The sequence below is a fragment of the Pan troglodytes genome, chromosome 11 (assembly GCF_028858775.2).
Source record: "Pan troglodytes isolate AG18354 chromosome 11, NHGRI_mPanTro3-v2.0_pri, whole genome shotgun sequence".
NCBI lineage: Eukaryota > Metazoa > Chordata > Mammalia > Primates > Hominidae > Pan > Pan troglodytes.
The window spans coordinates 17,694,363-17,720,761 of record NC_072409.2 but is presented as its reverse complement, the minus strand read 5'-3'; the positions used below and the strand labels follow the sequence as shown (position 1 = coordinate 17,720,761).

The 26,399-nt window shown below is 44.8% G+C and overlaps 1 pseudogene; it reads left to right on the top strand.

Moving 5' to 3' along the window:
- The first annotated feature begins 38 nt into the window (after positions 1 to 38).
- LOC473035 (adenosylhomocysteinase-like) lies at positions 39 to 1,963 on the top strand (annotated as a pseudogene).
- The last annotated feature ends 24,436 nt before the right edge of the window (positions 1,964 to 26,399 follow it).

Genomic DNA, 26,399 nt, shown 5'->3' with positions numbered 1-26,399 from the left:
AAAAAAAAAAATCTATCCAAAGGAAATAAATAATCAGATGTAAATATGTATGTACAAAAATGTTCACCAGAGTGTTATATAATTATAAAAACTAGAAAAATCTAAACAGTTAACAAAGGATTAGTTGAGTACTTTGTGCTGTATGATGTTTCTATGTAGAAACACTATACATCTATAAAAAATGATACTCACCTGCCCAGTGCTGCCTGCCCAACACTGCCCACCCAGTGCCTGTCCCCAGACTATGGCCCAGCCCCCTTTGCCCTTGTCCATCAAAGGTGCCGCCAGCATGTCTGACAAACTGCCCCACAAAGTTGCTAACATCGGCCTGGCCACCTGGGGACACAAGGCCCTAGACATTGTGGAGAATGGATGCCGGGCTTGATGGGCATGCAGGAGCTTTACTCGGCCTCCAGGCCACTGAAGGGTGCCTGCATTGCTGGCTGCCTGCAAATGACTGTGGAGATGGCCATCCTCATTGAGACCCTTTTCTCCCTGGGTGTTCAGGAGCAGTGGTCTAGCTGCAGCATCTTCTCCACCCAGGAACATGCAGTGGCTGTCTTTGCCGAGGCTGGCATGCCAGTGTTCACCTGGAAGGGCAAAATGAAAGAGGGGTACCCGTGGTGCATTGAACAGACACTGTACTTCAAGGACGGGCCCCTCAACATGATTCTGGATGATGGGGGTGACCTTACCAACCTCATCCACACCAAGTACGTACCCACAGCTCATGTCGGGCATCTGAGGCATCTCTGAGGAGACCAAAACCGGGGTCCACAACCTACACAAGATGATGGCCAGTGCAATCCTGAAGGTGCCTACCATCAACGTCAATGACTCCATCACCAAGAGCAAAATTTGACATCCTCTATGGCTGCCAGGAGTCCCTTATAGATGGCACCAAGTGGACCAAGACGTGATGATTGCCAGCAAGGTAGCAGTGGTAGCAGGCTATGGTGATGTGGGCAAGGGCTGTGCCCAGGCCTTGCAGGGTTTTGGGGCCTGCGTAATCATCACCGAGACTGACCCCATCAGTGCACTGCAGGCTGCCATGGAAGGCTATGAGGTGACCACCATGGACGAGGCCTGTCAGGAGGGCAACATCTTTGTCACCACCACAACCTGTGTCAATATCATCCTTGGCCGGCACTTTGAGCAGATGAAGGATGATGCCATCTTATGTAATACTGAACAATCTGACGTGGAGATCGATGTCAGGTGGCTCAACAACAATGCCGTGGAGAAGGCAAACATCAAGCCCCAGGTGGACTGGTACTGGCTGAAGAATGGGTGCCACATCATCGTGCTGGCTGAGGGTTGGCTGGTCAACCTGGGCTGTGCTATGGGCCGCCCCAGCTTTGTGGGGAGTAACTCCTTCAACCAGGTGATGGTGCAGATTGTGCTGTGGACCCACCCAGACAAGTACCCCATTGGGGTTCACTTCCTGCCCAAGAAGCTGGATGAGGCAGTGGCTGAGGCGCCCCCCTGGGCAAGCTGAACGTGAAATTGACCAAGCTAACTGAGAAGCAAGCCCAGTAGCTGAGCACGTCCCGTGATGGCCCCTTCAAGCCGGATCACTACTGCTGCTGAGAGTCAGGCCTGCCCTTCACTTTCCAGCTGCTGTCCTTGCTCAGGCCCCGCCTCTTCTCCCTAAGAGCAAATGGCACCAACTTTGTGATTGGTTTGTTAGTGTCCCCCATCGATGGGGCTGGTCACTCAGTTTTTGGCCTCTGCTGCATCCCTCACACTATATCAAGTGTGGCGGGGAAATTGAGAGGTCCTTCCTCAAGCCCTGGTCATGATGGAGGTACAAGGGAGGCATCCACAAGGAACCATGAGTTGAGTGGTCTTGGAACTGCTCACTAAGTCAGTCCTTCCTTTTTTTTTTTTTTTTTTTTGTATTTTTGGTAGAGACGGGGTTTCACCATGTGGGCCAGGATGGTCTCGATCTCTTGCCCTCATGCCTCGGCCTCCCAAAGTGCTGGGATTACAGGCATGAACCACTGGCGCCCAGTCAGTCCTTCCTTAGTTTGGAAGTTGGTAGTGGAGTCACAAAGCCCATGTACCTTACCATTCAGGTAAGGTTCCTGGTCTGTGGACTTATACCGTGTTCCTGGTCTGTGGACTTATACCCGTGGTTTACAGGTTCAGTGGTTCCCCAGCCCATGACAGATGAGAAGGAGCTATATTGAAAGGCAAAGGGGAACTGTTGTTTGAATTTTCCTGAGAGCCTGGCTTAGGGCTGGGCCTTCTCTTAAACCTCATAACAATGAGGTTGGTACTTTTAGTCCCTGTTTTACAGGGGTCAGAATAGACTGTAAAGGGATAACTGAGAAAGGACAGAGAAGTGACAGCCAGAGGGGCTATAAAAACATAAAAGCAAGCATAGATCTGCTACTACTTTGTAACAAGATGGTTCCTATCACAACCCTGGTTCAAAAAGAGAATAATATGGTTTTAATGTTAAAAGAAAGCAGGAAGGTGGGTAAATAAAAATCTTGGTGCCAGAAAAAAAAAAAAAAAAGATGATACTCAAGCACAGTGGCTCATGCCTATAATCCTGACACTTTGGGAGGCCCAGGTGGGCAGATTGCTTGAGCTCAGGAGTTCGAGACCAGCCTGGCAAAATGGCGAAACCCCATCTCTACCAAAAATACAGAAAAATTCGCCTGGCATCGTCGTTGCACCTGTAGTTTGAGCTACTCTAGAGGCTGAGGTGGAAGAATCACTTAAACCCGGGAGGTGGAGGTTGCAGTGAGTGGAGATGGTGCCACTGCACTCCAGCCTGGGTGACAGAGTGAGACCCTGTCTCAAAAAAAAAAAAAAAAAAAAAAAAAAAAAAAAAAAAAAAAAGATACTTATGAAGGAAATTCTTATAAAATTGTGGAAAAAATCATTAATATAACTATTTATGCCATGATTCCCAAATTGTGTAAATGATAATATGTGCAGAGAATAAAATACCAAAAGGAAATACACCAAAATGTTAACATTCTTTTTTTCTGAGTGACTGCATTATGGATATTTAACTTTTTTCTCCTTCATAGTTTTCTACATTTTCCAGTTTTTTTAATAGTGAGCACTTATTACTCTCAAAATCAACAACAATCAACAACAGAATTCATTTGAATCTGAAGATATGTCTCTGCCAACCACATCCCTGACCTGCCTTCATGGTATCTCAAGATGATGAGAGGAAGGAAGGCTCAAGTTGTAAACCCACATTAAATGCAAGGCACCATCCCCAAACAATGAAGCTAAATGTTGAAATCCTGCTTCAAAGGCCCTCTGATGCTAAAATAAGCCCAGAAAAGCATTTGCACGTCATTCACAGTGGGCACCAAGTCAAACCCTCACTCGTCATCAGTGTTGGCTGCAATACAAAGAATTTGAACCATTTGGGGGAGGAATAGGGTTGGACCTTCACAAATAACTCTATCCCTTAGGTTGCTATCATTGTAATAAAGGGGATTACTGACAGGTGCACAGCACAGAGCTTCCCCAGCCATCATCTCATGTGAACTTGCCAACAACTCTGGAGGAAAGATGTTGATAGTAACAACAACAATAACAACAATGATGGAGACTTAACATTTACTGAATACTTATTATGTGTCAGGAATCAATTCTAAACACTTCACATACATTGTGCCTTTTAATTAAAAAGCAAACACAAAACAAAACAAAAACAGGGACTTGCTCTGTCGCCCAAGCTAGATTGCAGTGACATAATCATAGCTCACTGCAGCCTCAAACTCCTAGGCTTAAGTGGTCCTCCTGCCTCAGCCTCCCGAGTAGCTGGGACTACAGGTGCACATTACCTTTTAAAATTTTTTTGTAGAGTTGGGGTCTTGCTATGTTGCCCAGGCTGGTCTTCAACTCCTGGTCTCAAGCAATCTTCCCCTCAGCCTCCCAAAGTGTTGGGATTTCAGGCTTGAACCACTGTGCATTCCCCTTTTAATCTTTTTAGCCTTATCTGTGAAGTAGAAAGAGTGATTACCCCCACTTTGCAAGCCAGTATGTTGTCACTCAAAGTAGTCAAATGACTTGTCCGAGATCGCCACGCTAACAAATGAAAGCATAGAACTTGTAGTCATTTGCTTAGACCTCAGGTCCAGATTTCCACAACTGCCTACTATAGTTCCTCAACTTTGAGTATTTTTTATTGCTGTCGTTGTTAGAGGAGACAGTAGCTTAGCAGTAAAGAACGCCGGGTTCAAATCTGGTCTTTCTAGCTGTATAATCTTGGACAAGTTACTTTAGCTCTGTGTCTCAATTTCCTCCTCTGTAAAATGGGGATCATAAAATTTATCTCATAGGCCTCAAAGTCAAATGAATATAAAGCATTGAGCCAAAGTCTGCCCCATAATGAACACTCAAAAGACCTTGGTACATGTCTGATTTTCCTATACCTTGCCTTCTCACATAGTCAGTCAAGGTCAGGAGGGTACAATGTCCTTGGGTTCAATGCCCAGAACTTCTAGATTTTCAGAAGAGTCATACTCTCTGATTTCCATGGCCTCAGCCCTTTTGAAGAGCCTCCTTTGCTGGAGTGTGTGCCTGTCAGAGGGTAGCTTCTAGGACTGAGAGAGTACTTGGCAGGAATGAGTACTTGACTCCTTCTGAGAAATCCTTAGGCCTTTAGGACTATGATGCCCTTTGTTGAACTATTTGAGGTAGGCATGATTTCTTGCTGGCTTCTGGGGGCTCGATAATAAGGAAATCCACTTCTAGAAGAGCAACTGTTTCCCTGAAAAGACCACAAAAATGGCAGCTATCACAGCCGGAAGGGGACTTGGCATCAGTCCCTTCAAACATGTCCTTGTACAGATAATTAACCAAGAACCACAGAAGTAAAGCATCTTGATAAGATTCCACACTGTCAAGAGCCAGGGTCATATTCAAACTCTCTGACTCCCAGGCCACCATCAGACCCAAATCGGTCAGTACAAAGGAGGCAGCTAAGGGCCAGTGAGAGGCCTAGAGGCTACTGGCTGGACACCGATGGACCTTCCCACCTTCTGACTCTGGTTCAAGGCTCTCTTTATGTCCCCAGGCTCCCTCTCCAGGAATTTCCCTCCTAGAATCACAGAAATGGCACCCTGCTGCCAGCTTCTTATCAATGGCCATGGCAAGATTTTAAATAATGACAATACCGAGGCGGGCGGATCACCTGAGGTCAGGAGTTCAAGACCAGCCTGGCCAACATGGTGAAACCCCGTCTCTACAAAAATTAGCCAGGCATGATGGCAGGTGCCTGTAATCCCAGCTACTCAGGAGGCTGAGGCAGAAGAATCATTTGAACCCAGGAGGCGGAGGTTGCAGTGAGCCGAGATCATGCCATTGCACTCCAGCCTGGATGACAGAGCGAGACTCCGTCTCTAATAATAATAATAATAATAATAATAATAATAAAATGATAACAATAATCAGGATCTGCTCTCAGGCAGCAGTTGGGACCTTAGGAATTACAAAATCTTCCAAATTAGGTCACATTTGTGTAAAGGAATTAGAAACATCTTTCCCATTTCATCAGGCCCAGATTAGAACAGCCTCTGCAGAGGGTCCTAGTAGATCAGTCCTCCTCTCAGGCCCATGGGTGTGATTTCCTTTCTCAAACAGCCACTGAACTTTTCTTATGATTATGGAGGGTTTATTGGGTGTGTGCAATGCGTCAGGTGCAGTCTGGAATTTGGAACTGTCACATACTGGCAGCATGACCTCTTTAAGAGGCAGGAACTTGTTATCTCTGCCATCCGGTCCCATGTTGGGGAACTGTCTATGAATCAGCCAAGATGGGTTCCCAGCCCTCTGTCCATCTCCCTTCAAGGCAAAATGGTCTAATGGGAAAACTCCATGATCTAGCAGACCTGGCTGCTCTACTTCCAGCCTATGTTACTTAGAGCAAGAATCACCTTTTTTAACCTTCAGTTTTGTCAGCTGTAAAATAAGCATACAATACCTGGTCTACCTATTGTGTTGCTAGGAGGAATCATTCATTCATTCATTCAGCAGAAATGTGTTAAACACTGATATAGAGATACCCTAGTGTACAAGACAACAAAAAAGGTGCACAGAATATAGTAAGATAATCAATTAACAAATAAATGGGTAAATAATCAAGATATTTACAGATTAAGCAAGTGCTACGAGGGAGATAAAAATGGTGCTGTGACACAGAATAATATCCCCTTAGAGTGATGAAGGAAAGCCTTGCTGAGATGTGACATTCAACCTGAAAGCAAAAGGAGACAACTCTACCAACACTGGAAGGAACAGCAAGTGCAAGACTTTGAAGTTGGAAAGAAACAGAAAGGAAACCAGAATGGGTGAAGCATATTAAGTGAAGGAGAGAGTGGTACAAGCTAGAGGGCAGGACTCTGTAGCCAGGGAAGAAGACTGGGCTTCATTTTAGGAGCAAAGAGAAGTCAGGGAGCGTTTTAAGCAGGGAGATGAGGGCAGATTATAGAGCAGCAGGGACAGAAGCACAGACAGCAGCCAGAAGGCTGAGTTGTCCAGGTGTGAGAAGATGGTGCCTGGACTGGCTTAGAGGCAGATTCAGAATCTGTTTTAGAAGTGGAATTGTCAAGACTTGCTGTTGGATTGGGTGTGGGGTGAAGGAAAGACAGAAATAAAAAGTTACTCCTAGATTTTGGAATCCACAGGATCACTCACTCACTCATGCATTCAACAAACATCAATTAAGCACATATACCTGCCTGTCTCTAGGCATGGTGTTGAGGATAAAGATGGAGATGAAGATCACAGCTTTGTCAGGGAAATGGACCAGAAAATAGGCAAATATAATGCATTTAAGTAAGTGCAGTAAATATTAGAGAACATCGAACTCTGCTGAGGGGAAAGAATCAAAGAAAAGTCTTCCTAGGGGAGGGGAGTTTGAGCTAAGCCTTGAAGGAGCAACAGGAATAGCAGAAGGGCTCTGGGGTTATAGAACAGAGCTCTGAAATAATAACAATCGTAGTAGTAGTAGTAGTAGTAGTAGTAGCAGCTGATATTTGTTAAGGCCTCACAATGTGCTAGGTACTGTTGTAAGCATAAATGAATCATTTAATTCTCACATAAGAATCCTATAAAGTAGATCCTATTACCATCATCCCCACTTTACAGATGAGGAAGCAGAGGCACAGTTAACCTCAGTTACATAACTTGCCCCAGATCACACTCATAATGACAGAGCCAGGCTTTAATCGCATGCATTTTGGCGCTGGAAACTATGCTCCAAACACCGCAAGAAACTGCCTCACTGTGGGACGTCACTGCACATTTAGGGGCTGACAACAAGTGCAGGAGGTATAGGGTGTAGGAAGGTAGGAACTGACGGGAGGTCAGATAAATGACATGAAAGCATTTTGCAAACTATAAAGTGCTGTCCCCAAGCAGATTATCACCACTACTATTATAATAAATAACTGCCTTTCCTCCCTGTGAAAAATGAAGGCTTCTCAGACGTATCTCTGGATTATTGGCCTTGGAAAAAAGTGGCTGCTTGGAGGGCCTGCCCAGACAGAGGGAATCTCGGGAAAGGACGGGCTGACGTGAATCTGACCCTGAGTTGGGAAGCAGCAGATGTGGGCTCCGGTCCCAGCTCTGCACCTAACTTATTATGTGGTCTTGGGTGGGTTACCACCACACCCTGTCTTTAGTTTCCCCATTGCTAAGATAGAAGGAGGAAAGAGTGGGGATTTTTTTTTTTTTCCAGACGGAGTCTCACTCTGTCACCCAGGCTGGAGTGCGGTGGTGCGATCTCGGCCCACTGCAACCTCTGCCTCCCGGGTTCAAGCAAATCTCCTGCCTCAGCCTCCTGAGTAGCTGGGACTACAGGCACTTGCTACCATGACCAGCTAATTTTTGTATTGTTTTTAGTAGAGATGGGGTTTTGCCATGTTGGCCAGGCTGGTCTTGAACTCCTGACCTCATGTGATCTGACTGCCTTGGCCTCTCAAAGTGCTGTGATTACAGGTGGCTCACACCTGTAAGATAATCAATTAATAAATAAAAGAGTGGGGATTCTAAGGCCTTTTTTAGCCTTCACATTTTGAACAATCGCTGCTACTGTTGGTGTTCCGCTTCTCCGAGCTGGACAGTGACCGAAAAAGAATGTCACCTTGGGGCCCTTTACCAAAACAAAGGCTTGCTGGCAACCTCGGATGGGAGTGGCACCTTCCAAAAAGCAGGACCCATGCTGGATGGGAAGCCCATGGCTCATGTCCCCTGAGTCCACAGATCTCCAGTTCAGACGCTTCTCATCACTCCTGTCCCTGCCAGGACACTCACTGGTTTCAAGCTCCTTGAACCAGGCCCATTCCTGTCCCTTTTAATGCTCCAGTGGGAGTCTGAGTAATGACAGCATTCTGGATACCATCCTTTCGAGGATGTGGCCAGAAGACGCAGATGCAGTTTACATCCTAAGGGGTCCCGTTTTGATTTTTCTGTGAGCCAAAAACCCCAGGGCTTTCTCACATGCGCTGCTCCAGGCTCCATCTTTTGCCATTGAGGGTTTTGTATTCACTCTCCTGGAATTAAAAGTGTTCTCAAGGGATGCAGCATTGAGTCTTTCTCCTCATGTCTCAGGATCTTCATCATGAGAGTACAATCATAAGCCTGCAAGAGATCCCCTTACATTAAAGTCATTCAATCCAAACCCTTCTCGCTGACACAGAACTCCGTAAACTGTAAAGCACTGTTGTACATTATTAATTCACATATTATTCCTTCTGTACCTTATAAAAGTCCTAGTTTGGGCAGGGCTAGGATTACCAGATAAAATGCAAGATGTCCAGTTAAATTTAAAATTCAAATTTAACTAGGCATCTTGTGATTTGATCCATTAAATCTGGCAGCCCTTGATGGGATCATCAGTCCCATTTTGCAGAACTGAAGCTCAAAGGGATGAAAGGATTTTACCCAAACTGCTTGAGAGCAGGGACTATGTCTGACTTTTTAAAAATATTTTTTTCAAACATGAGAAGTATATTCCCTTAAAGCCAGTGTATCAGTCCATTTAGCAGTGATCTAAAAGATTTATGCTTTGTGAAAAGCCTATTCATCTATGAATAGAGAATCTATGCCCTGTGTCTGTGTAGGTATATATGTTGCACAGAACATTAAAAAGTTAATAAATTCATTTTTAATCCCCAGTTCCCAAGTTGGGGTTAGCTCAGAGAAGATGCTTGAGAAATGTTTACTCAACTATTGGGCTTTCTGAATCTTTCATTCCTACAAGAACCCTACAGAATGAAAAAGAAATTGCTGGCTCAGGACAAAGAATGGCCCCAGAATGCAGTGTCAGGCTTCCCTGATCTTCCTACATGGCTGTGCCAAAGATGAGTTGAGTTTCAGGAAAGTGCAGTGAAACTATCAGCAGTGAAACTATCACATCATGAAATAGTCATGGGCCTCACGAAAAGGCTTCTTGTCATTACACTTCCTTCCTGCTCCAGGTTTAAGACCACAGGGAGGCTTCCCTAAGGCTGCCAAATACTGCAAGGTCTTGGCATAAATGTTGCCCAAGGAGTCCTTACACCATCAAAGGCAGAGGCACAAAGTCCCTTTCCTGCCCTTTGGATGAGTAGACCTGTTGGGGGCGCTGGTGGGACAGCCCCCAGGTGGCTTCTAGACTTAGCTCATCTCCTTCCTGATGGACAGCTCAGGATCTGTCCACTGACAGATCACATACTTTTTTCAGCCCAGCCAGAGCTGTGAATAAACACAGACTCTCCGAGAAGACTTGAGCTGCCGATGACAGAGGTCAGGGGTCTTGGTTCCATTCCAGGCTGTCAGCTAAGAAAGAGGATCTGCTGAAGAATTGGAGCCTGGGCATGAGCTCTTGCCATGGATGGAACTTTTTTCATGTGTGAGGTTCACCAGTAGAATCCTAGAATGTTAGAGTTAGAAGAGATGGCCTTAAAAAGCACCTAGGTCAGGCCACGCATGGTGGCTCACGCCTGTAATCCCAGCACATTGGGAGGCCAAGGCAGGCAGATCACCTGAGGTCAGGAGTTCGAGACCAGCCTGACCAACATGGAGAAACCCCATCTCTACTCAAAATACAAAATTAGCTGGGCGTGGTGGCACATGCCTGTAATCCCAGCTACTTGGAAGGCTGAGGCAGGAGAATCGCTTGAACCCGGGAGGCAGAGGTTGCGGTGAGCCAAGACTGTGCCATTGCACTCCAGCCTGGGCAACAAGAGCGAGACTCCATCTAAAAAAAAAAAAAAAAAAAAAAGCATCTAGGTCTAATCCAAACATTCTTCCAGAAAGACACACCAAGGCTCAGAGCAGGAAAGGACTCATTCAAGCTCACATGATAACTTGGCAGCAGAACCAGGCCTGGAATGCATATTTCTTCTTGGTGCTGCATTCCTGATTCAGATGAGCAGCTCTCCCTGCTAAGCAAACAGCAGGTGGGCGGATGTGGTCACTAATCAGTGCACTGGCACCGTGGGTCATTGAGCTTTAACCCCAGAGCACCATTAACAGCTTAACCCAGCCTGTCACCCTCTCCTCCCTGGAGGCCCTGCAGTCCTCAGGATTAGAAATAAACTGCTCTCAGCCAAGCCCCTGAAATGGGAGATGAAATGGCCCACAGAGACCATCCAATTTAGTTCCCCCAGTGATGCCGAATCCCCATCCTCTGTGCTGGGAAGCAGTTCCAGTAACCAATGAGCTCAGTGAGCTTGCAGGTGGGTGGGCAGGCTGCACAGAAGCAGAGGGTGGCGAGTGGACCACGGGGGGATGATGGGCATGGAACTGGTGCAGTTAAGCATCGGCGTTCCCATTCTGTCTCCTGTCAGCTCTGTTCTCAAGTCCTTTTGCTATTACACTAAAGCCCATCTCTGTGAACTTCTGTCTACTGGGTCCAGCTCAGATCCCTGGAGCCCAGGCCACACCCCTTGTGAAGCTGCTAAATTAGGCGGGAAGCCTGGTCTGCATGCAGGATTGGCTGCCTGGCTCTGTTCCCTGCCAAGCCAGTATCTGTATACCACTTAGGAGAAAAACTCTAAAGCCGAATGAGGAAAAGCAAGGACGGCTCTGCCTGTGATCCTTGGATGGATCCCCTGTATGTGCCAGCACTATTCTCAGCTCTTAGCAGAGAACAGAAAGGCTCTGTTGCTGTTCTCATGGAGTTTATGTTCTGGTTAGGGAGCCAGAGAGTATATGGGTACCTAAATAAATCAGATAATTTCAGAAAATGACAGTGCTAAGAAGAAAACACAGACTAATAATGGGATAGAAAATGACTCCGGGGTGGCATGTCACTTTCACAAGCATGGTCAAGGAAGCCCTCTGGGAGAAGGTACACATTGAGCTGAGGCCTGAATGAGAACGAGGAGGCAGGCTGGGGAAGACCAGGGAGAGAGAATGGTAAATGCAAAGTCTCATAGACAGACACAAGCTTCGTATGTGTTTGAGGAGGAGAAAAAAGCTGGAATGGGTAGAATATAGCAAATGAGAGAGAGAAAAACTGAAAGGAAGTTTTGGTCTGAGCCACAGTCTAGTGCGCTGAGCTGGGCTAAAGGTTAAATCATGGTGATGATTCCGCTTCCAGAGAAACAGAACCACAGCAAAGCAGAAATCACAGCATCATCATGGTGCTAACTGTGAAGGCCAGATGCCCACTGGGGCAACTCCACTGCAACTGCAGCTCAGTCAGTTCTCCAATCCAACAGGAAACACCCATCCCAGGTTTGTTTCTAAGCCAGATGACCTCAGGGGGGCTTGCCTGCTGCTCCCCCAAAGCACAGTGTTCTTCTCAAGGAGCCCCCTGGGCAGAGGCAACTAGAGAAGGAAGCCTACATCTTAAGAGTTTTTGTGAACTGTAGAAGCCTAGACCGTGAGCTTCACCTCCTTCACGGGACTCCTTTTCTTGCTTTCAGGAACTGATCTTCTCTTCTCTTCTCTCTCTTCTTTCCTTTTTTAATAAAAACTCTCACGGCGTCCCAGGCTGGAGTACGCAGTGGTGTGATCTCGGATCACTGCAGCCTTCGCCTCCCGGGTTCAAGTGATCCTCCTGCCTCAGCCTCTTGAGTAGCTGGGACTACAGTCTTGTGCCACCACACCTGGCTAATTTTTGTATTTTTAGTAGAGATGGGGTTTCACCATGTTGGCCAGGCTGGTCTTGAACTCCTGACCTCAAGTGATCTGCCTACCTTGGCCACCCAAAGTGCTGGGATTACAGGCGTGAGCCACCACGCCCGGCCTTGCTTTCAGGATCTTCATGGGGTCTCTTCACCTCCTTCCCCAACCAGGCCTGTTCTCAGGGTCAGCTTTGGTAAAATAGTTCACTCTGGGATATAAATGGTACTGTGCCCTCTCCCAGGAGTCCTGTATTTTATCAAGAGTCAAAGTCCTGGCTGGGTGCAGTGGCTCCCGCCTGTAATCCCAACACTTTGGGAGGTCGAGGCCAGTAGATCACTTGAGGTCAGGAGGTCAAGACCAGCCTAGCCAATATGGTAAAACCCTTTCTCTACTAAAAATACAAAGATTAGCTGGGCACGGTGGTGCGCACCTGTAGTCCCAGCTACTCAGGAGGCTGAGGCACTAGAATTGCTTGAACCCAGGAGGTGGAGGTTGCAGTGAGCCAAGATGGCGCCACTGCACTCCAGCCTGGGTGACAGAGTGAGACTGTATAAAAAAAAAAAAGGAATCAAATTCCTAAGCCAAATAAATGCATCTATAGTTGTGTAAATTAAGAAATCTGCCATCCAGGTGGGGAGGGGGTACCTGTTGCATCAGCAGGTTGATGGCGGGGCCCTGCCTGGTCGGTGTGGTTCTCCCTCTCCCAGGCCATGTCACCTTGTTCAAATAGAACATTTATTCCTGCCCACCACAGGCATTTGACTCTCTGGAATTCATGGGAGGTTCTAGAGTGCGTCCGGCTCTGTGTCAACTACCACTGTGCAATTCCCGCAAAGGCAGTTGAGGCGGGGGTGGAGTAGCCCTGAATAAACTGACAGCCAGAGGACTGGGATATCAGCTGAGAACGTTCCCATGGAAAAGAAAAGTCCAGCCCCTTCCAGCAAATGCCGCCTGGCTCTGCAAAGAGTGCCTTGTCATCTCATTGGCATTGCTTCTGTATTTCTTTCCTATTTCAGACCAGAAGTGAGTGCATGGAGGATCTCTGTGAGCTGGTTTTCTCTATCTTCAGGATTATCCAACCTTCAGTAACAAAAGCAGAAAAATCTATTCCTATCCTTTGGCTCCCAAGTCCACATCTAAGTGATTCGTCCTAAGGATGTATTTCCAAAATTGTTTTTAAATCTTGTTTTAGGCCAGGAGCGGTAGCTCACGCCTGTAATCCCTGCACTTTGGGAGGCCGAGGTGGGTGGATCACCTGAGGTCAGGAGTTTGAGACCAGCCTGGCCAACGTGGCAAAACCCTGTCTTTGCTAAAAATACAAAATTTAGCCACGTGTGGTGGCGGACGCCTGTAATCCCACCTACTCGGAAGGGTGAGGCAGGAGAATTGCTTGAACCCAGGAGGCAGAGGTTGTAGTGAGCCAAGATGATGCCATTGCACTCCAGCCTGGGCAACAGAATGAGACTGTCTCAAAAAATAAGTAAATACATAAATCTTTTTTTAAATAACGGTTGCTAGTATTATGTATGATTACATAAAGTGGGGCCTACCCAGGTCCCAAATGACAGGTGGATAAGCAAACTTTGGCCCCCATTTGAAAGAATACTATGATAAGCTTAAAAATGACAAAATGAAATTCGTCAAAATATAGAAAAGTATATATGAAAGAATGTCCAGGGAAAATATGGGAAACCCAAACTGCACAAATCAATCAGTTTCTCCCTGCAGCCCTGTTGATGAAAACTGGAAGAGTTCAAGAAATAGTTATGTAAAATTTAAATAAAGTCCATGTTCTTTTTTGTGGGTATTTGTGTGCTTAAGTAATGTAAGTATCATAATCCCTAAGAAAATACTTTCTAACTTTTAAATATTGTTCACTATAAAATTATTATTCACTTTCTTCAAAAAATAATAAATTATTTTAATAATTGCTAATTGCTCTGTCTAGAGTTAGGTGGTTGGGATACAGAAGTAATTGCTTCCTGGCATTCAGGAAAGTACGGATCTTGTTTTGACCAGGCCTCTGCCTTCCCAGGGTTACTCCAGGAATTGGGATCTAGAACAGCATATGTTTACACCCAAAGGTGGGAGATCACTTTCTCAGGCAGGACTGGTCCTGGACTAGGGAAAACTACTCATCTAGCCCAAATGACTTGTCCTTCCAAAGAAACTATTCTGCTCCCCCAACTAATAATATTAGCCATATCAAGATTCTTAGCTGCAAACAAGAAAAAATTTGCCATGGATAGTTGCATAACAATGATCATCATTATTGTCATCACTTTTGGTGCGGTTGTTGTATGCAGGCACTGTGCTGGGCTCAATGGGAAGGGTTTTATGTGCATTATCTCTTTTTATCAACAACCTAGAAAAGGAGGCAATTACTTCCTGTTATGGATGAAGGAACTGAGGCTAAGAAAGGTTGAGAAACTTGCCCAGAGACCACAGATTTAGTAAATGGTAGAGGAGATTTTCAAAGCTAGAGCTGACTGCCAAGCTTGAGGTCTTAACAAGCTTAGTTTCTGCAATGAAAATCCTGCTGGGCTTCAGTGAGAATCCAGCAAGCTGGTGATGCAACCTCCATCCTTGCTGGGCCTCTACTAGCCTTAATATTTCAGGGCAGTTTCCAGGAGAGCTGGCTGGAGTCAGTGGTTGGCATCCACATGCAGCAGAGCCATGAAGCTGGCTTTCCCAGCAGCTCACATTAACTGGCAGTGGCAGCCAAGGCAGGTCAGAAGCAGAAGTGCTCTCAGGGCCTCAGGAAACATCTGCAAGTCCTCAAGGAGACAAGACCTGCCCCCTTATCACCTCTTTGGGGGAGAGAGTGGGCCTATCCCATCTGCAGGGAAAGAACGAACACATTGCTTTTATTTTCCAAGGTGTGTTCCTGTAAATGAAACAATTCACTGCTATGCAACTTTTAGGATTGGCCACTTGAGAGCAGGCCTTGTACTGGACAATGGGGTGGCAGTCCTGAAATCAGAGCCACCACCTGCCTGCCAGGGCTTGTGGGGCAAGGGTGAAGATGGTGACAAGTGACAAGCAGTATTTGCAATTCAAAGTGAATGGTGCAAGGAAAAGGGGATGTGGTGTAAGGGGGAGAGTATGAACTTTGGAGTCAGAAAGATCTGTTTCTTCATGTCCTGGTTGTGAGACTTTGGGCAAATTTCCTAACATCTCGAGGTTGTTTCCTCATCTGGAAGAAATGTAAATAGTTATACTTGTATTGCATAATTACCATGAACATTAAAAGGTACAAGTATATCAATACTTAAAATTGCCTAGCAGATAATGGGAGCTCAATAAATGATAACATTACTAGTGTTATTAAAAAGGCTCAGTTGGAGGATCTATAAATGGTGTTGTTGAAAAGAAAACAGAAGGAACATATTAGCTGGGTTTTGATGGGGAAGTAGGAGTTTGTTGACTAGCTGGTAGGCAGGAAGGGTTTTCTAGTTAGCAACTTAGCAAGGGCAGCTTTGTGAAGGAGCATGGAACATCCAGGCAACATAAGTGGACCAGTTAGGAGCTACTGAAATATTCCCATCAAAATATAGGGGCGTACCCCTGGGGCAAGATGACTCTCTGACGTCCACTTACTACTATTCTCAAATAAAGGACCATGAACAACCTCTCCGTGTAAATTCATAAACCAGCATTCTTGTTAGCTACGCTTCCTGAAATGCAGCAGCCTCCAGGCCCGTGGCCTGACAATCCACAAGGAACAAACAAAGCTGAGAATCAGATTCCAAGAGCCCACGCTCTTCCTTCTCTGGAGTTAGACAGGCTTGAGTTTTCATTCCTGTCCTTGCTGTGTAAACTTGGCAAGTCACTCATCTCTCTTATCTTTCAGTTTTGCCATCTGAAAAATGGGAATAATTATACATTACACAGAAATTGTTATACATTATCACAGTACCTGGCGCATGGCAGGTGCTATCTATTCTTTAGAGAAAGGAGCTGCTTTCTTGCCTGAACTTATGGCAGAGTGAAGGCAAGACTGACATATTCTGGAAGAAGCCCCACAATCTCGACCATGAAATCTCAAAAAAAGACTTTCACAAAAATGGCATAGGATAGATGTTATTCTGTACTTTGCTTTTTTCAATGAATAATACAACATGTGAATACATTTAGATCTTTCTCTCTCTTTTTTTTTTTTTTTTGGAGATGGAGTTTTGCTCTTGTCACCCAGGCTGGAGCCCAATGGCACAATCTCGGCTCACTGCAACTTTCGCCTCCCAGGTTCAAGCAGTTCTTCAGCCTCAGCCTCCCGAGTAGCTGGGATTACCGGCACCTGCCACCATGCCCAGCTAATTTTTGTATTTTTAGTAGAGACGGGGTTTCCCCATGTTGGCCAGGCTGGTCTCGAACTACTGACCTCAGGTGATCTGCCTGCCTTGGCCTCCCAAAGTGCTGGGATTACAGGCGTGAGCTACTGTGCCCAACCCTTCTCTTTTTTAAAAATTGAGAATTTTACAGTATTATTACAGTATTAAAGCTCACCCTTTTAAAGTGTACAAGTCAGTGGTTTTTAGCATATTCATGAGGTCTTTCTTGCAATCATCACTATTACCTAATTCAGGACAATTTCATCATCCCAAAAAGAAACCCTGTATCTGTTAGTAATCATGCCCCATTGCCCCCTTCCCCTGCCCCCAAGGACTGCTTATCTTATTTTCCATCTCTATGGATTTGCCTATTCTACACATTTCATACAAATGGAATCATATTATATGTGGCCTTCTGTGTCTAATTTATTTTATGTAGCGTAATGTTTTCAAGATTCATCCATGTTGTAGCATGTACCGCATTCCTTTTTATGGCTGAGTAATATTCCACTGTATGGATATAATACCATATTTTATTTATCTATTAGCTGATGAGCATCTAAATTGCTTCCATTTTTGGCTATTATAAAGTAATCCTAATTTCTTTAAGTAGTTGCCTTGTATTCCATTAATTAGAGGTAGCATAGTTTAGTTAAGCACTTCTTACTGAAGGATAGTTCTGGTCTTCTTCATTGTTTGCTAAGCAAAAAAGGATATTGTTACCACAACATCCTTCTAGTCTAAGAGATAGTCAAAACTTACCCCATTTCCTGAGGGAATTATCCAACAGAAGCAAAAAGTTGTATTGCAAAATAAATTCTATTGTTCAATTAAATAATGTACAATTACTAAAATGATAACTATGAAGGCAATATAGCAACAAGTGAATTGCAAATGGTGATCTTAAGTGGAGGAAAAACCATGACAAAATGCAAAATGGCATCCCTTGCCCACACTGGTTCTCGCGATAGTAAGAAGTAGGGCTGGGAAGCACATCCATGCCCTCTGGCCTTGAAATTCCTGTCTCTGCCATGTCACAAGGAGGAACAGAATCCAGGCTTCCTCACTAAGGAGCAGGCTGGGGATCACTGCCACCCTACAACTACTGTGGGTTCTAGGAGAGGGCCCGCTCAGGAGAAAGGAAGGCTCCCCTCCCACGTGACGAGGGGAAGCTGAAGTCACTGTTGCCTTCCCTAGATTTTGAAGGTCCTGACTCCCTAGGTCCCCAGGGGGTGGGTCATAGCTGGGCTGTATAATGGTGACGAGAATTGTGGACCCAAGTCATCCTGGTGGCTGTGGAACCAGTTGTTCATGAAGATAGTGGGTGAACTGTTGTGATGAGTACCTTCCAAACTTCCTGTGTGTGGTGCTGGAGTCTCTTGCCAACATCCAATATCTAGGACAAATGCTGACTTCTCAGACTGCCACCTGGCACTGTACTTTCCAGAGTAGTGACTGCAAATACATTCAACAGCAGTAATTGTGAATCCACTCAATTGAACCAATAATGTGAAACTGTTATTTATTTATTTATTTATAAGATGGAGTCTCACTCTATTGCCCAGGCTGGAGTGCAGTGGTGCCATATTGGCTCATTGAAACCCGGGTTTTGAGCAATTCTCCTGCCTCAGCCTCCCAAGTAATTGGGATTACAGGTGTCTGCCACAACGCTCAACTAATTTTTGTATCTTTAGTAGAGATGGGGTTTCAACATGTTGGCCAGGCTGGTCTCCAACTCCCGACCTCAAGTGATCCACCTGCCTCGGCCTCCCAAAGTGCTAGGATAAAGATGAAACCCACCACGACCAGCCTGAAACTGTTTTTTAAAAGTATGCTTCCTGCCTGTAATCCCAGTACTTTGGGAGGCCAAGGGGGTGGATCACATGAGGCCAGGAGTTCGAGACCAGCTTGGCCAACATGGTGAAACCCTGTCTCCACTAATACAAAATTAGCTGGGCGTAGTGGCGTGCACCTGTAGTCCCAGCTACTCAGGAGGCTGAGGCAGGAGAATCACTTGGACCTGGGAGGCGGAGGTTGTTGCAGTGAGCCGTGATCATGCTACTGCACTCCAGCCTAGGCAACAGAGTGAGACCCTGTCTTAAAAAATAGAATAAAAATGGCCAGGCGCGGTGGCTCATGCCTGTAATCCCAGCACTTTGGGAGGCCGAGGTGGGCGGATCACGAGGTCAGGAGATCGAGACCATCCTGGCTAACATGGTGAAACCCCGTCTCTACTCAAAATACGAAAAAAGAAAAAAAAAATTAGCCAGCCGTGGTGGCGGGCGCCTGTTGTCCCAGCTGCTCGGGAGGCTGAGGCAGGAGAATGGCGTGAACACAGGAGGCGGAGCTTGCAGTGAGCTGAGATCGCACCACTGCACTCCAGCCTGGGCAACAGAGCAAGACTCCGTCTCAAAAAAAAAAAAGAATAAAAATAAAAAAATAAAAGTATGCTTCTTATTGTCATGATCATGTAAACCACAATCATTGCCACTAAAAGTACACAATGTAGCAAAACCAGTGATAACCTGTAGCCTTCAAAGTATTATTAATAAGAGAAATTTATCCTCAATGGAGCATGTTGGTTGGCAGCTTATTTTTTTTGGATACTTATAGTTGTGATGTTTACATTGTGATTTTGTATTTTGTATCGACCATAAATTATATATTTTTATTTCTAAACCTTGTAAACAAAAAATATACTAACACAGAATTTTGTTAAAGTTTATATGAAGGAATATAAAAAAAAACAATATTTTCTAGTATTCAGGAAAGTATATAGTAGCTTCCCAGTCCTCTGCTACCAGCTTCCAATCAGCTCCACAAACTGTGAAATGGTCCCTAAAATGTCCCCAGTCTTAGGGAGAAGTTTGAGATTATTAGGGTCACAGCTACACTGCTGTAACAAAGAAGCCCCAAAATATCGTGGGTGCAAAAACATCAAAATTAATTTTTCTCTTACAAAACAAAACAACCAGGCTGGATTGGTCAAGTGATGCCGCCATAAACAGATACAGTTTCAGCCAGGAGCAGTGGCACATGCCTGTAATCCCAGCACTTTGGGAGGCCGAGGCAGGTGGATCACCTGAGGTCAGGAGTTCAAGGCCAGCCTGGCCAATATGGCGAAACCCCGTCTCTACTAAAAATACAAAAATTAGCAGGGCGTGGTGGCAGACACCTGTAATCCCAGCTACTCGGGAGGCTGAGGCAGGGAGAACTGCTTGAACCCAGGAGGCGGAGGTTGCAGTGAGTCAAGATGATGCCACTGGGCCACAAGCAAGACTCTGTCAAATAAAAAAAACAAAAAAAAAAAAAAACAGGTAGTTTCCCTGTTGCTCTCCATCCCCTAAGGTGTCATTATTTGCTTAATCAAGGCTGGGTTGCTAACTCTGGGAAAGGAGGAAGAACCAACATTCCAGATAAGGAGCTTAAATCTGGAGATGACCCAGAAAATGTTCACATCACTTCCTTTCAATATTTGGTTAGTCCACACTTAACCTCATGGTCACATCCAGCTGCACAGGAGTCTAGGAAATGTAGCCTGTAGCTGGGCAACTGTGCCCAGGAAGAGGGGAAGAATTTGGAGGAATAAGTAGCCATCTGCTACAGAGATTCTTTTTAATTTAAAAAATTTACAACATAAAAGAATCATATTACAATCCCATCACACAACTACTGACATTTTTCTATTGTTCTTTCCACACTTGAAACATGTGTGTTCCATGTATTTTTATAAAGTTGTAAAAATAGTATGTATGCAATTTTACATTCTACCAGAAATAAAACAGTATAATGAAAATAACATTAGATTCAAACAATGATATGCTATTTTTTTACCTATGACATTGGCAAGGTCTTTTAAAAAACCACAATAACCAGTGTTGGAGAGATCATGGGGAAATAGCCACTCAAACGTTACTCATGAGAGTGTACATATGTGTAACTTCACTTGGAGGGCAATTTGGTGATACATTTAAAAGTTTTGGCCAGGTTTGGTGGTGTACACCTGTATCCCCAGCTACACGGGGAGGCTAAAGCGGGAGGATGGTTTGAGCCCAGGAGTTTGAGGCTGCAGTGAGCTACGATCGCACCACTGCACTCCACCCTGGGTAATGGAGGGAGACACTGTCTCAAAAAAAAAAAAAAAAAAAAAAAATTTACAATTTAACCTAAGGGGAAAAATGTAGAGATGTGGGTACAGATTTGTATAAAGGCTGGTTGTCGAAGCCTTACTTATGCTAAAAAATAGAACTAACCTAAATATCCAACAGGGATTGTTTAAATGAATTATGATTCAACCATCCACAGAGATTAGAATCATGCTCTTGAAGAACACTGATGATGTAAAAATTCTGCTAACATATTAAGTGAGAAAGCACATTACAAAATGGAATATATGTTCTGATAATTTTTGGTAAAAATTATCCATAGCTGTAAAGAGGACTAGAAGAATATTCACCCAAATGTCAACAGTGGTTCTTCTGGGTGAGTGCTATTGACAGCGGTTTTTACTTCCTTATTTACTCCTTTTGATATTTTTCAAATATTTGGCAATAGACATGTATTAGTTTTACAATAAAGGGGTTATTTAAAACACTGAATTAGACATACAGAATTCTAATACATTAGAGCAGAAATGATCCTTGAACTCCTTCATGTTTCAAATGGGGAAACTGAGGTCCAGAGAGGGTGAGTGACTTGCTAAAGTAACACAACTAGTTAGAACTGAGATTTGAACTGAAGTAGTTTGTCTTCAAGGCTGGTGTTCTTATCACTATATAACTAAAAAAAAAAAACAAAAAAACCCACCTTTTTTTTTCTTTTTCTTTTTGTAGTCAATGTTCTGCTGAATAAAAAGAACTTTTCTAAAAACAGCTTGACTCCTGGCAGCTTAGTCAGTGTTGAGGTACACAAAAAAACAAAGTGTCTGTAAGTCCTTGGAGAATTTAAAACAAAACAACTTAAAACACACACAACAAATTTCTGGTATATCCAGTGCTTATAAGGAAATATACATTGGGAAAACAAACATTCACACTGATAGAAACAGGATATGAGTGTCTCATTCATTCATTCAAAAAATATTTGTTGCGCACCTACTACATGCTGTTTTTAACACACTAGATCCTGGTAATCAATGGTAAACGACATGATTCTCACTCTTCTGGTGCTTACAGTATTTAAATTCTGCTAATGTTTGCTGGACATCTACTATACACTTTACATATTTTTAAAGTTTTTTTCAATATAGAGATGGGGGTCTCACTATGTTGCCCATGCTGGTCTCAAACTCCTGGGCTCAAGTAATCCTCCTGCCTTGGCCTCCCAAAGTGCTGGGATTACAGGCATGAGTCACGACACCTGGCCAACACTATACATTTTTTACAAACCTTTGTCATTGTACTATACCAATAATATTAACCCCCACTTTATGAGTTATAATTTAGCTACTAAGCATTGTAACTAGGCACTATTTCTAATCTTACAACAGCCCTATGAGATAGGTATCATTAACTCTATTTCACAGATGAGAGAACTAGAATCATAGATATTAAGTGGATTTCCCAAGATTACACAGACTAAGTGACAGATCTGTTTTCTAATGCTCATCTCATTGCCCTTAAACATAGGGTCCTCTTCCCACAACTGTAGCCTCAACCTCAAGCACCCACTCATTACAGAGGTTAAATAAAGGGCTAGGACTTAATGAATTTAGACCGTTTCAGACTTATTGAACTTATTGGGATGGAGCCCAGGAATCTGCTATTCTTTTATTATTATTATTATTATTATTATTATTATTATTATTTATTTATTTATTTATTTGAGACGGAGTCTCGCTCTGTCGCCAGGCTGGAATGCAGTGGCGGATCTCACTGCAACCTCTGCCTCCCAGGTTCAAGCGATTCTCCTGCCTCAGCCTCCTGAGTAGCTGGGATTACAGGCATGCGCCACCACGCCCAGCTAATTTTTGTATTTTTAGTAGAGATGGGGTTTCACCATGTTGGCCAGGATGGTCTCGATCTCTTGACCTCGTGATCTGCCCGCTTCAGCCTCCCAGAGTGCTGGGATTACAGGCATGAGCAACTGCGCCCAGCCAAATCTGTCATTCTTGATAAGATCACTCTATAACTTGTATCTGTGCTAAAGTTCAGGGGCCACCGCCCTTATCTGTAACCTGGAATCCTACAATTCAATCTCCCATTAGAGAATGTATCCTTAGGTCTCAGGTGGAATGTACCAATTTTCAAATTCCACTAGGGGACAGTATAGGCCAATATGTCTAGACAAGTGGCACATTGTGGAAGACTGTGGAATCAATCACTGATGACATTCATTCATCCCTGGACCAACAGCGAGGGCTTGTCAGCTGCCAGGCACTGGGCTGAGCAAAGGTGGATGATTTCCATAATGCTATTTACAAACTTAGAAAGCTGCTTTGGGGCCAGGTGCGGTGGCTCAGGTCTGTAATCCCAGCACTTTGGGAGGCCGAGGCGGGTGGATCACCTGAAGTCAGGAGTTTGAGATTAGCCTGGCCAACATAGTGAGACCCCCATCTCTATATTGAAAAAACTTTTTAAAAATGTATAATGTATAGTAGATATCCAACAAACATCAGCAGAATTTAAATACTGTAAACACCAGAAGAGTGAGAATCATGTCTGTTTACCATTAATTACCAGGATCCAGTGTGTTGAAAACAGCATGTAGTAGATACGCAACAAATATTTTTTGAATGAATGAATCAATGAAGTACTCATATCTTGCTTCTATCAACGTGAATGTTTGTTTTCCAGTGAGCCGAGATCGTGCCACTGCACTCCAGCCTGGGCAACAGAGTGAGACTCCATTTCAAAAAAAAAAAGAAAGAAGGCTGCTGTGGAGTAACGTGGTATGTTGAAAAGCAGGGCCACGGTGTTTTGCGGTTTCTCCCATCAAAAGGTAGATCTGTTTCCTCACCCCTTGATTCTGGACTTCCTTTGACCAAGAGAACATGGTAGAAGTGACTTGCAGAGTTCCGGAGCCTAGACCTCAAGGTCTCACTGCTTCTCCCTTTGCTTTCTTGGGAGGCTTCTGGCATTGAGTTCAGAAGCCTGGGTTGAAAGGCCATGCAGAGAAGCCCAGCTGTCCCAGCTGAGGCCCCAGCCTCGTGGATAAAACTGTCTTAGCCCACATATTCCCGGACCAGCCACCAGTGATTGTAAGCTGCCTGGTGAGCCCAGCAGACCCAGTCAACCCGCCAAATTGTGAAAAATAACAAATCATTATTTTAAGCCACTAAGTTTCAGAGTAGATTATTACACAGCAATAGATAACTGATAGACGCGGCCATGCACAGGGGATTTTTAAAATTAATTTAGCAATTCTTTAACTGAGTGCCTGCTTTGTACCAAGTATTGTATTATCTCATGTGTCGGGGATCTGTGCCTTGTGGAACAAGATAGAAGAAGCCCCCAGCCTCATATGGGCGAAGACGCAGAATAAATTAGTAAATGGATAGATATACGGGGCAGTATAATACCATATGGAGATAAGGGCTGTGAAGAAAAACAAAGTATGGAGTTCAAGAATGATTGAGGGTCGAGATCAGGTTCTTATAGACAGAGTGGTCATGGAAATCTTCTCTAGAAAGGTGAAATTTGAGGATAGCTGTGAGTACTGAGAAGGAGCAAAACCTGTGAAGATCCAGGAGAAACACTTCCATTTCAGGCAAATGGAACAATATCTAAACAACTCCAAAGCGGGAAACATCTTAGTATACGCAGTACAGCCTGAAGGCCAGTGGGATTTGTTAAATGCAATGTTAAATGCAAATTAATACAAATTTGTTAAATGCAACTGTCAAATGTGAATTAATGGTTTAACTTATTAGGCCGGGCATGATGGGTCATGCCTCTAATCCCAGCACTTTGGGAGACTGAGGCGGGCAGATCATGAGGTTAGGAGTTGGAGACCAGCCTGACCCACATGGTAAAACCCTGTCTCTACTAAAAATACAAAAATTAGCTGAGCGTGGTGGTGCGCACCCGTAGTCCCAGCTACTCAGCAGGCTGAGGCAGGAGAATCGCCTGAACCTGGGAGGTGGAGGTTGCAGTGAGCCAAGGTAGTGCCACTGTACTCCAGGCTGGGTGACAGAGTGAGACTTCATCACAAAAAAAAAAAAAAAAAAAAAAAAAAAAGTTTAACTTGTTAAACTGGTGTAAGATACCATTTTAACTTATTTAGGATTCCCTATACTTCAATTTTCTTAACACTAAGAACAGGGTCATGTCAGTCACTCACATTCACTGAATGCTAACTCAAATGAATATCATTCTAAACTATTTGTCAAAATATGTTTAAAAGTTCTTTATTTTTCTGGCTTTTGAATCAGTAAACTATTTTACACTTTTCTGTAACTCTTATTGCCTTTAGTGTTACGATGCTCAGAATCTAATCTTCAGATCTAGACTACCTCATCAAAGAACACTATGGGAGAAAATATTTGCAAACTATACATCTGACAAAGGTCTAATATCCAGAATGTACAAAAAACTTAAACAACTGTGCATGCAAAAAACAAACAACCCCATTAAAAAGTGGGCAAAGAGTATGAACAGACTCTTTCAAAAGAAGACACACATGCGGCCAACAGGCATATGAAAAAATGCTCAGTATCACTGATTGTTAGAGAAATGCAAATCAAAACCACAGCAAGATACCATGTCACACAGGTCAGAATGGCTATTATTAAAAAGTCAAGACCAGGTGCAGTGGCTCACACTTGTGATCCCAGCACTTTGGGAGGCCGAGGCGGGTGGATTACCTGAGGTCAGGAGTTCCAGACCAGCCTGGCCAAAGTGGTGAAACCCTGTCTCTACTAAAAATACAAAAATTAGCTGGGCAGGGTGGCGGCCGCCTGTAATCCCAGCTACTCGGGAGGCTGAGGCAGGAGGATTGCTTGAACCTGGGAGGCAGAGGTTGCAGTGGGCTGACATCGCACAATTGCACTCGAGCCTGGGCGACAAGAGCCAAACTCTGTCTTAAAAAAAAAAAAAAAGTCAAAAAATAACAGATGCTGGCCAGGTTGCAGAGAAAAGAAAGCACTTATACGCTGCTGGTGGGAGTGCAAATTAGTTCAACCATTGTGGAAAGCAGTGTGGCAATTCCTCAAAGAACTAAAACCACAGCTACCATTTCACCTGGCAATCCCACAGCTGGATAGATATCTAAAGGAATATAAATTGTTCTACCATAAAGATAAATGCATATGTATGTTCATTACATCACTATTCATAATAGCAAATACATGGAACCAACCTAAATACCCATCAATGGCAGACTGGGTACAGAAAATGTGGTACATATACACCGTAGAATACTATGCAGTCATAAAAAAGAACAAGATCAGCTGGGCACAGTGGCTCACGCCTGTAATCTCGGCACTTTGAGATGCCGAGGCAGGTAGATTACCTGAAGTCAGGAACCAAGGCCGGAGCCGGCTCCCTCAGCTTGTGGGGAGGTGTGGAGGGAGAGGCGCCGGCGGGAACCAGGGCTGCCCGCTGTGCTTGTGGGCCAGCGCGAGTTCCGCGTGGGCGTGGGCTTGGCGGACCCCGCATTCAGAGCGGCTGGCCGGCTGGCCGGCCCCACCGGCCCCAGGCAGTGAGGGGCTTAGCACCTGGGCCAGCAGCTGCTGTGCTCAATTTCTCGCCAGGCCTTAGCTGCCTTCCCACGGGGCGGGGCTCGGGACCTGCAGCTCGCCATGACTGAGCCTCCCCACCCCTCCGTGGGCTCCTGTGCAGCCCGAGCCTCCCCGACGAGCGCAGCCCCCTGCTCCACGGCGCCCAGTCCCATCAACCACCCAAAGGCTGAGGAGTGTGGGCGCACGGCACGGGACTGGCAGGCAGCTCCACCTGCAGCCCGGGTGCAGGATCCACTGGGTGAAGCCAGCTGGGCTCCTGAGTCTGGTGGGGACTTGGAGAACCTTTATGT